The 11,025-nt window shown below is 47.6% G+C and overlaps 2 long non-coding RNA genes across 2 annotated transcripts; both read left to right on the forward strand.

Annotated features, from left to right (window-relative positions):
• Positions 1-4,713: 4,713 nt before the first annotated feature.
• LOC142359356 (uncharacterized) lies at positions 4,714-5,238 on the forward strand. Its single transcript, XR_012762287.1, has 4 exons — positions 4,714-4,787; positions 4,895-4,935; positions 5,019-5,065; positions 5,187-5,238. It is a non-coding gene; the product is annotated as an uncharacterized LOC142359356 (long non-coding RNA).
• A 1,205-nt stretch (positions 5,239-6,443) lies between these two features.
• LOC142359360 (uncharacterized) lies at positions 6,444-6,818 on the forward strand. Its single transcript, XR_012762297.1, has 3 exons — positions 6,444-6,513; positions 6,608-6,672; positions 6,762-6,818. It is a non-coding gene; the product is annotated as an uncharacterized LOC142359360 (long non-coding RNA).
• Positions 6,819-11,025: the final 4,207 nt, after the last annotated feature.

Raw genomic sequence — 11,025 nt, forward strand, 5'->3', positions numbered from 1 at the left:
CAGTGCCAGGAGCTGTGGTGAGTCATGTGTCTGGGCCTATCCCTGCCACGCTTCTCCAGATCTCTGCCTGTCCCTGCCTCCATCTTCTTTTTGGGCTCTCTGGCTCCCCAAAATTTTTTGCTCTTCTGCCAACGTTGCCCTGTATCTTGTCGCCTTCTACGTTTTCTTTCTATGTCTCTCCCTTTCTGGCTCCCCACCTGCTATTGTTTCACTCTTCCCATACAGCCTTCTTCCCCCTTTCTTGGGAAAATTGCAGTTCTAGGTCTCCCTTTACCCAGTGACCTGTGTCTGTATTCAGTGACCGCCTCTGCTCTACGCCGTGTCGCTGCTCCGATGTCCTTTCCCTTGGGCCGTCTATCCAGCTCCCTCTCCCCATGTTTAAATTCTTACCCATGTGACCTGTACCCCATTGCTTTCTAAATTTTCTGTCTGTGCCTACATTCAACTCATTCCCTGTCCGTGTGTTTTATTTCTTCCTGCCTGTCCTCTACTTTGTCGCTTTTAAAATTTTTTTTTTTCAATGTCTTCATCTATTGAGTTTGCTGAGCCTATTTACGTCTTGGCTAAGTGATGTAAAGGATGGATTGTGCGCATATAATCCCTTAGACAAACGGTTTACCGAGTCCGGGGCAAAGCCTGGATCCAGCTGCACCTAGACTCCTCTCTGAGAAGGAGTTTAGAATGCAAGGGGGTCCATTCTGAATCTCATGGCTCCACGGAAGGGTATCCATGACAGTTTTGTTTGACCCTGTCTTCTACGCAATAGATAATGCAGTGTACTTTGCCATTGAAGCTTGTTGAACCACTGTCGCATGTACTATCAAATTTTGTTAAATTGCTGTTATATATCAAGAAACATTTTGTTGCTTCTCTGTTATGAATGCGGCGCATCATTCCATCTGTGACATCTGCCTACTTTTTTTGCCTTTGTTCTCTTTAATTTCTTCTCTTGCTTCTTTGCCATCACTCTTTAGATTGTCTTTCTCTGTTTTAGTTACCCATCACTATTTTTTCTCTCTGATTCAGATGGAACCCTTCCTCAGGATTCCTCTGTGCCCCAGAGCTCTCTTGCCTTATTCCCTGCCATCTAGCATGTCTCCATTCAGTTGCTCGTCCCCTGAGGACATCTGTACATTGCTGGAACACCTTCTGGAGTTTTGCATCTTGTCCCAGAGCCACTCTGTCTCTCTCTCTCTCGCGCTCAGAACCCTTCCCCTGTTGTCATTGTACTTCCCAAGGCCATCCTCGTGCCCAGCAGCATTCCTTTGTCTCTGTAGCACACTTTGCACCCTTCTGTCTCCCTAAGAACCTTTCCTGATGCCATCTTTCATCTCCAGAACACTCTTGTTGTCCTCTACGCTAGCTAGCATACCTCCGTTCAGTCCCTGGTCACCTGAGGACATCTGTAGTCTGTTCAAATCCCCTCTGGACTACTTCATTGTGTCCTCAAGCTGCCTTTTGTCTGTCCCTCTCGGAACCCCTCTGTTACCATCACGTCATGTAGTGCTTCAGGTGGGGCCATCTTTTAGCCACAGAATGCTCGTTTGTTGCTCTACGCTCTCTAGGATTCCTGTATTCAGTCCTCAGCCACCTCAGACCATATGTACTCTGCTCAGATGGTCACCCGAGTTCCTCTTTGTGATTCCCAAGCCTTCCTGTGTCCAACAGCACCCCACCCCTCAACACCCCTCTTCTTACAGTCCCGATGCTTCCCCGAGACATTCCTCGATCTCCACAGCACCTTGTAACACTTCATCTCCCTTTCCATCTCTCTTGTTCTGTCCTTTTTGTTCTTTGCTACAAGCGCTCCTTTATCTTTTTCCCTGCCATAGTGAGTGTCTCAGTTCGGTTCCTCTCTGTTATCTCTAGTTTGCCTAGATGCCCTCCTGAGACTCCGAGGCCCTCACTGTGTCTCCATGACTTCTTTTCTTACCCTGCCCCCTCCTAATTCTTCTGCTCTCTAGAACAATGTCTTCTGAGTCCTTTCTTGTACTCCGCAGCACTCTTGTAGCACTTTAGCTCTCTTTTGGTTTTATCTGTTTGTGCTCTTCAGAGCGCTCTTATCTTACTCTTTGCTATTTAGCATGCCTTTGTCCAGCCCCCCTGCCCCCTGATGACATCTGTACTTTGTTGAAATCCCCTTTGGAGTTCCTCCTTGTCATCTCTGAGGCCTCTTTGGTCTCAGGTCTCCTCTGCTCCCTTTGCTGAGCTCTCGCAACACATTGCCTATGCCTTAGAGCCCTGTTTTTGCTTGTGAGGGCACTTTGCACCCCTCTTTTCCCCTCAGAACCCTTCCCGAGTCTGCATCCATTACCCCAGTTCATCTTTCTGTCCTCTCATCCATTTGGTGCTCCTTGATTCAGTCCCCAGACAACATCTGTCCTTTGTTCAATTCTCTTTTGAGCTCACAGCATCCCTGAGATCTCATTGGTCTCTTGGGACCGCTATAATCCATGTGACGATGCCTCCCGTTCTACCGGAATGTTTTCTAAAGCCGTCTTAGTGCCCTAGAGCAGTATTTTTGTTTTTTGTCTTGTTGTATGTTTCTGTTTGGTATCTGGTACTGCAAAGATGTCCATCGTCAGCTCAGATCTCTTCAGTTTTGCAGAGAAGGCAATAGCCTTCATCTCTTTTTATTGACACATCTCCCATGGTGGTTCTTTGTTGTGTTCTGCAATTTAATTTGTTCTATCTACTAAGGTGTTAATTAGGCCACTTCATGTAATTTTCTGATATGTTTCTTATATTTCCATGGGTTTTTTCTGTTTTCTGTCCTTTGGGACTCATCTAGTTCTCTTAAGGCAGTCGGTCAGAGAGGCTTTCAAAGTGGCTCTGAACCATCGGCTATTTAGAGTAAATAATTTACTTTGCAACCAGAGTTACTATATTCTTACAGGATCTAATTCTGCTTTGTCATTCAGTCCTATCTGGAAAATACTTCTGGTGGAATTTAGGTAGCATGGGTGGTCTTGCTAGAAATTAAAAGTAAGCCTGGAGCATTTTGGGTGTTTTATAGGAAAAGTAAGCACATACATTTTGATAATAATATTGTTACTGCATTTAATGAACTACTTTCTTGTGTAGCTTAGTAGGACATCTATCTTTTTCTGTCTACACTCCAGACAAATGAGGTTTAACTACTTATTAGGTCACGTTGGTGATGCAACAGAGATAGTTATAGTAAAAGAGCAGGCATTGTTGTTTTTGGTAAGGGTCAATTTCTCTCGTCAAGGCTTTGTACGCTTTAAATTTAAAGCAGATGAGAAAACTTACTGCTGCTCCTCTGGCCGCCTTAATGTCTTTTGGTGGTTCATCCCTCCCCTTTCCCAGGGGACTGTGGGAAGGGTGGTGGGCGAGGCTCGGAGTATATGACCCCCAGCCTCTGATCAGGGAGCTCATTCTACTTCTGGCTTTCTTTGGTCTTAGTGCTCTGCTGTTCCTTCAGTTGATTACAACTTTTGAGCTGTCTAAGCTACCCAGGGAGATGTGTTTTGATATTTAGAGAAGCAGGGGTGTCTGTTTGAGGTAAGACGTTCAGGACGAGTCAAGGCTCAGCAGCAGATCTAGTAGAGAATATATTTATCTGCACCTTTTTTTTCAGGTCAGTAATTTTTAATGGAGCATTTTGGGGTGGCAAGATTGTTTAAGAATACATTGTTCTTTTTATTCTAGGTGCATTACACCTTCCTGGAACTCCTGACTTGATTGAAGATGGGACGTTGGTTTTTTCACTAGTTTTGCTCTATACTGTGTAACTTGCTGGCATCGCATCTCTTAGTTGGACTGATGATGAGATTATCTTGCAGGGGTTAAGGTGAGCATCTTGTATGCATCTGTATAGAGATTGAGCATTTCTCAAGAAAGTGGCAAGGACATAAGGCATAGTATCTTTCAGAGTATGGGACAGCTCATTGCCTTTCCCGATTGCTCAGAGGACTCTGTTGTCCCTTGAAACTTTGCAGCTCAAGGCAGGCCCCTCATAGATTATAAACATCGGGGTTTCACTTACTCTGTGGGCCTGTAGCAAAGCCCCAAGGCTGCGGGAAGGCGTAAGGTGGGAGATGCCTGCAGAACGCAGGGTGTGGCTCAGAGGAACAGCTCCTGAGGAGCGGCCGATGCGGGGGGGTTCAGGGGTGCAAATACCGGGAAGGAGCTGTCAGGAGGCTGTGGGGTTCCTTCCTTGACAGTTCAGGAGCAGAGAAGGGGATTCTAAACTTTTGAGACCGGGGGATGGTTGAGGAAGGGAGGAGGGTTCATCAGCCTCTCTCAGTTTAATTTTGCAGTCACAATTGCATGTCAATGAGGTCTGTTTGGTTTAAGTCTCCCTGTAGCTGACAGGGAGTTATGACACAGTCACAAGAGATGAAGTGTGAATTCTCTGGGCCTCAGCATCTCCAGATAGAGGACTGAATGTCAGGCCTTTGAATCTCAAAGGTGTTAAGGCTTGTATGTGAAGAGCTTAGTGTTCTTTTGTGTTTGTTTTTTTAATGGCAGGCTGTAGTTGGACTCTAGGTGGCGTTCTTGAGTGGAAACAAGACCTTTGGAATTGTTAAGTTATTGGTCAGCATTGGGGTGACTTCTACAATATGTTTTTTGCAGATGCAGAGAAACGAGCCATGCGCCAAAGGGCGAGGGAGGAGAGCGGAGCAGAGCGTCGCAAGAAGGTGGTTTTACATGTGGTGTGAGAGGGCAGATGTGCTTTTAGGTTTTGATTTTTCTTTTTAATTTTGAAGGTGCCAAGCAATGAGTGAATCGGGGATATGGGCACCGGAGGCGACTCGGGCAAGGTGAGCCACGACCAGTGGCCTGAAGTAGCAGCTGTGGGCTGGGTTGGTGTCTAAGAGCAAAGAATCCTGCGGCAACTCAGTGAGGTGCTTCTCTTTTGGTTTTGCAGGGGCTGCGCGGGCCGCTTTTGGCATTGGACAACTGTTTGAGGTGAGCTGGGTGGTAGAGAGGAGGAGCATGGGGCAGGTGAGTTCATAAGCACAATGGTAGTTTTGTGTCTCTTGGTATCTTAGGTAGCAGAACCAATGATGGCTACAGCATCCAACTCTGGAATGAGCAGGTGAGTGGAGCATCCTGGTGCTTCTGAGGAGGGGGTTGTTGTGGAAGAGGTTGGCATTGGTCAATGTGATATGGTCATCACTGTTTGTGGGGTGTGGTTGCTTTCTTATTTTTTTTTTCAGATGACAAAGTGGAACCTGTTGACTGCAGTAGCCAATGTGTTTTTTATTAGGGATGGATTCTGATCCCTGCCCGTCTGAAAGCTAAGTTGAGGGACAGGGGCTGGGGAGGGTCTGGAGGGAGGGGAACAAGGTTGGGAGGTGTTATGAAGTTAGTGTAGGGGACAGGACTGTGCAGGAACAGGTCCCTTTGGGCAGGTAAAGGAAGCAGGTTACTCTTGCACAACACTGTGTATGCAAGGGAGGGCAGTTGCAGCCTGTGTCTGTGGTGGTGTCGTTTGCGTAGTCTGTCTTCTCTGCCTTAGACCTTCCTCAGGTCTCAATGTCCTCTTTGCACTCAAGGAGGGCATTGTGCATCTCGGGTGCCATCCCTAGCATCTCAAATAGCTTTACTCATCATTACAGTGCCAACTGGGACCTTCTTTGCTTGTGTTACAAGTGTAAAGCATGGCTAAGTCTTGCATCTCAGAAGCTTGTGCTCTGTCTGCTTCTGCAACATTGTCCCAGGCTGGGACAGCACCTCTGATCTTGAGCAGTCTCTTTTTAGTCATCTTTTCTGAGATATCTTCCTGGCATCCCAAACTTCTTAGGTCTTTAGGAAAGGCATTGTGCGCACACTTCATCCGAGTTGCAGATAGATCTTTTTGTCGCAGTTCATAGCATTTGACTCTTCTCAGGCTGCCACAGATTCTTACTTGTGGCCCCCTAGGTCTTCTTGCCCAATGGCATCTCTGGTCCAGGAGTCGTGCTTTTTAGAGTTTTTTATGTCTCTGCGTCACACTGTTGGTCTTGTTTGTCTGCAGCGTCTGTGCATGTTTGTCTGGGTTAGAGCTGCTCTACCTGGGGGTATAGCAGTGACAGCAAGCAAAAGAATAACAATAAGATCCTATGGCTAACATGTAGATAACCCTAGACTTCATAGGCAAAAGTTGTAGAGTCCATTTCTGAGCCAAGTAGCCCTATATGCAGTGGGCAAGGAGAGTTATTTCTGTAGCGCTAGGCAGAGACACACGGGATGACCAGATTGTTATTAATGGCAGACTGTAGTTGGAATCTAGATGGTATATGTAAATGGAAACAAGACTTCTGGGACTGGTCATCTATTGTTCTGCATCTGGGTGACTTGTTCAATGTTGCTTTCGCAGATGCAGAGGGATGAGCAGTGCGCCAAAGGGCGACAGAGGACACGCAAGTAGAGTGCCATAAGAAGGTCAGTGTGTGGTGTTGGAGGGAAGATATGACTGGTGGCTGTATGACTAGCTTAAAAGTTTTGGATTCTCCGTTTGAAGATGCAAAGCGGGGTCTTGGTAACAGAGGTGACTCAGGCAAGGTGGGCCATGACTCATGGGCTGAAGTAGCAGTTATTATTGTAGTGTGCATTGTTGGTGAAGTTCTAAGCATCGCTTGTTGTTTGTGTTTTTCAGGTGGTATGTGAGCTTCGAGGTGCCAACCTGCAAAATGGCAGGGGCAACACGGGTCATCAGCCAAGGTAAAAAAGCAGAAAGTGGGAATCGGTGCGGACAGGCTTAGTTTTGGGCATTATCTCAGCATGTCCTCTTTGCTTTGATTTTGTTGCAGGTGCCACACATAGCCACGGACAGATGAAGCAGAATGCTGACAAGAGGTCTGAGATGGTGAGGCTGCTGCTGAGCTGGTCAGTGTGTAAGAGCAAAATATTGTGTGGCTCCTCAGTGAGGTGTGTCTCTCTTGATTTTGCAGGGGCTGTTCTCTGTGTGTGCCGCATTAGGCATTGGACAACTGTTGGAGGTGATCTGGGGTGGCAGCGACGAGGAGCGTGGGGTGCGTGACTTCTCACGGGCGCAAGGGTAATTTTGTGTCTCTTGGTATCTTAGGTAGCAGAAGCGATGTTGGCCGCAGCGTCCGACTCTGGAATGAGCAGGTGAGTGGAGCACCCCGGTGCTTCCGAGGAGGAGGTGGTTGTGGAAGAGGTTGGCGTTGGCCAGTGTGATGCTTACTGTCAGCCCTGTGTGTTGTCTGTGTTGTCGTCTTCTCGTTTTGCTTTTCAGATGACAAAACGGAAGCAGGCGACTGCAGGAGCATCCCAGTTAGCCAACGTGCTTTTTGTCGAGGATGGAGTCAGACCCCTGGCCCCCTGAAAGCTAAGTTGAGGGTCTGGAGGGATGGGACCACAATTGGGAATAGCAGGGAGGGCTTGTAAAGTTAGCGTAGAGGAGAGGGCTGTGCAGGAGCGGGCCCCTTTGGGCATGGAAAGGGAAGGAAGGGGTTTCTCTTCAGCCCAGTTGGGCAGGACCATTCCAGGCTGTGTCTGTGGTGCTGTGTCATTTTTGTCATCAGTCTTCTGTGTCTTAGACCGTACCTGTATCTCAACATCCTCATTGCTCTTTGTGCACATCAGGCACCACCCCTGGGGTCTCGAATGCCCCTACTCATCGGCATAGTGCCAAGTGGGGTCTTCTCTTCTTGCCTTACAAGAGTAAAGTGTGGATCGGTCTCGTGGCGTGGAAGTTTCCGGTCGGTTCTATTTTGCGGCGCTGTTCCAGGCTGTGTCAGCAGCTCTCCTGTCTAGCGGTCTATTTTCATGGAGTGTGGGAGCTCTTCCCTGCATCCTTATGTTCTTAGGTCTTGAGGCCGGGCTTCTTGCACATGCACCATCTCTTTTGACTGTATCTTCATGCCAGGGACCATGCTGTCTGACTCTGTTTTTCTGGGGCTGCCATGGAGGCTCCATGCTCTGGGCCGTCGCGGCCCTGTAGGTCTTCTTGTGTGACAATATCACCCGTCAGGGAGTCCTCCTTCTTGTGGAGGAGAGTTTTCTCTCTTCTTTGAAGCCCATTGTTTGTGGTCTTGTGTGTAGTGTCGGTCTGTGCCTGTGTGTGTTTTTTCTTGGAACTGCTCTGCCCAGGGCAACCAGGGAACCTGTAAATGGCAGGGCCAGGGTGGGTGAGCAGCCAAGGTAAAGGAGCAGGAGATGGGAATTGATGCAGGCAGGCTTTCGTTTTGGGCAGTATCTCAGCATGTGCTGTTTGCTTTGATTTTATTGCAGGTGCTGCACATAGCCTCAGAGGGGCGAAGCGGCATGTTGACAAGAGGTCTGAGAAGGTGAGGCGGTTGTGTGCCGGGTCAGTGTGTAAGAGCAAAATATTGTGTAGCAACTCAGTGAGACGTCTCTCTCTTGGTTTTGCAGGGGCTGTGTGGGCCACCTGTGGCGTTGGACAACTGTTGGAGGTGAGCTGGGGTGGCAGCGAGGAGGAGCGTGGGGCGGGTGACTTCTCACGGGCGCAAGGGTAATTTTGTGTCTCTTGGTATCTGAGGTAGCAGAAGCAATGGTGGCCGCAGCGTCCGACTCTGGAATGAGCAGGTGAGTGGAGCACCCCGGTGCTTCTGAGGCGGAGGTGGTTGTGGAAGAGGTTGGCGTTGGCCAGTGTGATGCTTGCTGTCAGCCTTGTGTGTTGTCTGTGTTGTCGTCTTCTCGTTTTGCTTTTCAGATGACAAAACGGAAGCAGGCGACTGCAGGAGCATCCCAGTTAGCCAACGTGCATTTTGTCGAGGATGGAGTCAGACCCCTGGCCCCCTGAAAGCTAAGTTGAGGGTCTGGAGGGATGGAACCACAATTGGGAATAGCAGGGAGGGCTTGTAAAGTTAGCGTAGGGGAGAGGTCTGTCCAGGAATATCCCCCTTTGGGCATGGAACGGGAGTGGGGTTTTTTTCAGAACAAGAGTGGCAGGGCAGGGTAGTTTCATTCTCTGTCTTATCTCTTCTTCGGGTCTCAATGTCTCCATAGCTTTTCCTTGTCTGCGGGAACTTTGGCAGCCCTCCCGAGTGTCTCGAGTGCATGTCCTCCTGGCCAATAGCGCCAGTCGAGTCTTTCTTGTCTTGCAATTATGTTCTGCTATTACATCGCTGCTGCCGCGGTGAGGCCACTGCCACCATGTTGCTGCTGCTTTTGTGCAACTCCATGCACCAGTAGAGGCTTGGGGCGTACCTGTTGGACAGCAGCTCTGTGGAGAGGGACCTGGTTGTGCTGGTGGATGACAATTTGACCATGAGCCAGCAGTGTGCCCTGGTTGCGAAGAAGGCCATTGGGATCCTGTGGCGCATTAAGAAGAGCGTGGCCAGCAGGTCGAGAGAGGTTCTCCTTCCCCTCTACACTGCCCTAGTGAGGCCCCATCTGGAGTACTGGGTCCAGTTCTGGGCTCCCCAGTTCAAGAAAGATGAGGAGCTACTGGAGAGAGTCCAGCAGAGGGCTACGAGGATGAGGAGGGGGATGGAGCATCTCTCCTACGAGGAGAGGCTGAGGGAGCTGGTCTTGTTTAGCCTGGAGAAAAGGCTGAGAAGGGACCTTATAAATGCTTACAAATATCTTTAGGATGGGGCCAGACTCTTTTCAGTGGTGTCCAGAAACAGATCAAGGGGCAACGGGCACAGACTGAAGCATGGGAAGTTCCATCTGAACATGAGGATGAACTTCTTCCCTCTGAGGGTGACGGAGCCCTGGAACAGGCTGCCCAGGGAGGTTGTGGAGTCTCCTTCTCTGGAGATATTCAAGACCCGCCTAGACAAGGTCCTGTGTGGCCTGCTCTGGGTGACCCTGCTTCGGCAGGGGGGTTGGACTAGATGACCCACAGAGGTCCCTTCCAACCCCCAACACTGTGATTCTGCGATGCAACGATGATGCCAAGGCCTCTGTGATCCTGCCGCCACCATAACACCACCGCGACGATAATCCGATTTCCCTAATACCTAATGCTCTTTATATGTTCTTTGTCTGCCTCGCTTATTCCCTTTGCTTTTTTTTCATTATTTCTTGTCTTTCTTTAGTGCCTTTGCTTTTTAATTTTTCTCTCTAGATCTCTGTTTTAGTATACTGTCTCTAGTTTAATTTTTTCCTTTAATTCCCTAATGGTTTTCGATTGTAAATGCTCTTTCTATGTCTACTTTCATTCCCTTCGCTGTCTTTTTTAACTGCTTCCTGTTTTTCTTTAGTGCCCTTGCTTTTTAATTATTCTTTCTATGCCTACTTTTATCCTGTTCACTGTCTTTATTTTTTAATAATTTCTGCTCTTTCCTTACTGCTGTCGCTTCTTAAAATTTATTGTCTGTGTGTCCTGGGTTCAGCTGGAATAGAGTTAATTTTCACAAGAAGCCATTTGGGCCGACTCAAACTAGCCAGTGAAATGCGATATTTGATACCATGTGACATCATGTTTGGTATTTAAATTGGGGAACTGGCTGGAGCAGGGAGATTTGCTACTTGGGAGCAAGCTGAGCACTGGGCTGTGAGAAAATTACACTGTGTATGTGTGTGTGTATATATATATTTGTCTTAAATCGGTATTATTCTTGTTATTTTCTTTGCCCTTTGCTGTCCTGTTAAACTGTGTTTATCCCAACCCACAAGTTTTTGCCTTTTCCTTCTGATTCTTCTCCCCATCCCACTTGGGGGTGGGAGGAGGGTGACACAGCAACCACGTGTTTCTTTGTTGCCTGCTGGGGCTAAACCACAATACTGCATTTTTGTTTGCTGTTGCTGTTTTGTAGTTCTTTCCTCTCTTAATTCCTTGGCTTTTAAAAATTTCCACTTTTATATCATTCGCTCACTTTATTTTTTCATTATTTTGTCTTATTATACCTTAGTGCCATCGCTTTTAAAATTTCCTTTTAATGTCTCCTTTGTTTGCTGTCATTTCTTTTTCTTTTTTCTCTTTATTTTCCTAATCTGCCTTTCCTTTTTAAATTTTACACTTTTATCCCAGTTCGTTGTCTTTAATTTGCTGTTATTTTTTTAACTATTTCTTGTTTTCTTAGTGCCATCACTTTTGAAATTTTCTTTCTCCATCCCTTTTAGTTTGCTGTCCTTACT

Source organism: Opisthocomus hoazin, unplaced genomic scaffold (assembly GCF_030867145.1).
Source record: "Opisthocomus hoazin isolate bOpiHoa1 unplaced genomic scaffold, bOpiHoa1.hap1 HAP1_SCAFFOLD_139, whole genome shotgun sequence".
NCBI lineage: Eukaryota > Metazoa > Chordata > Aves > Opisthocomiformes > Opisthocomidae > Opisthocomus > Opisthocomus hoazin.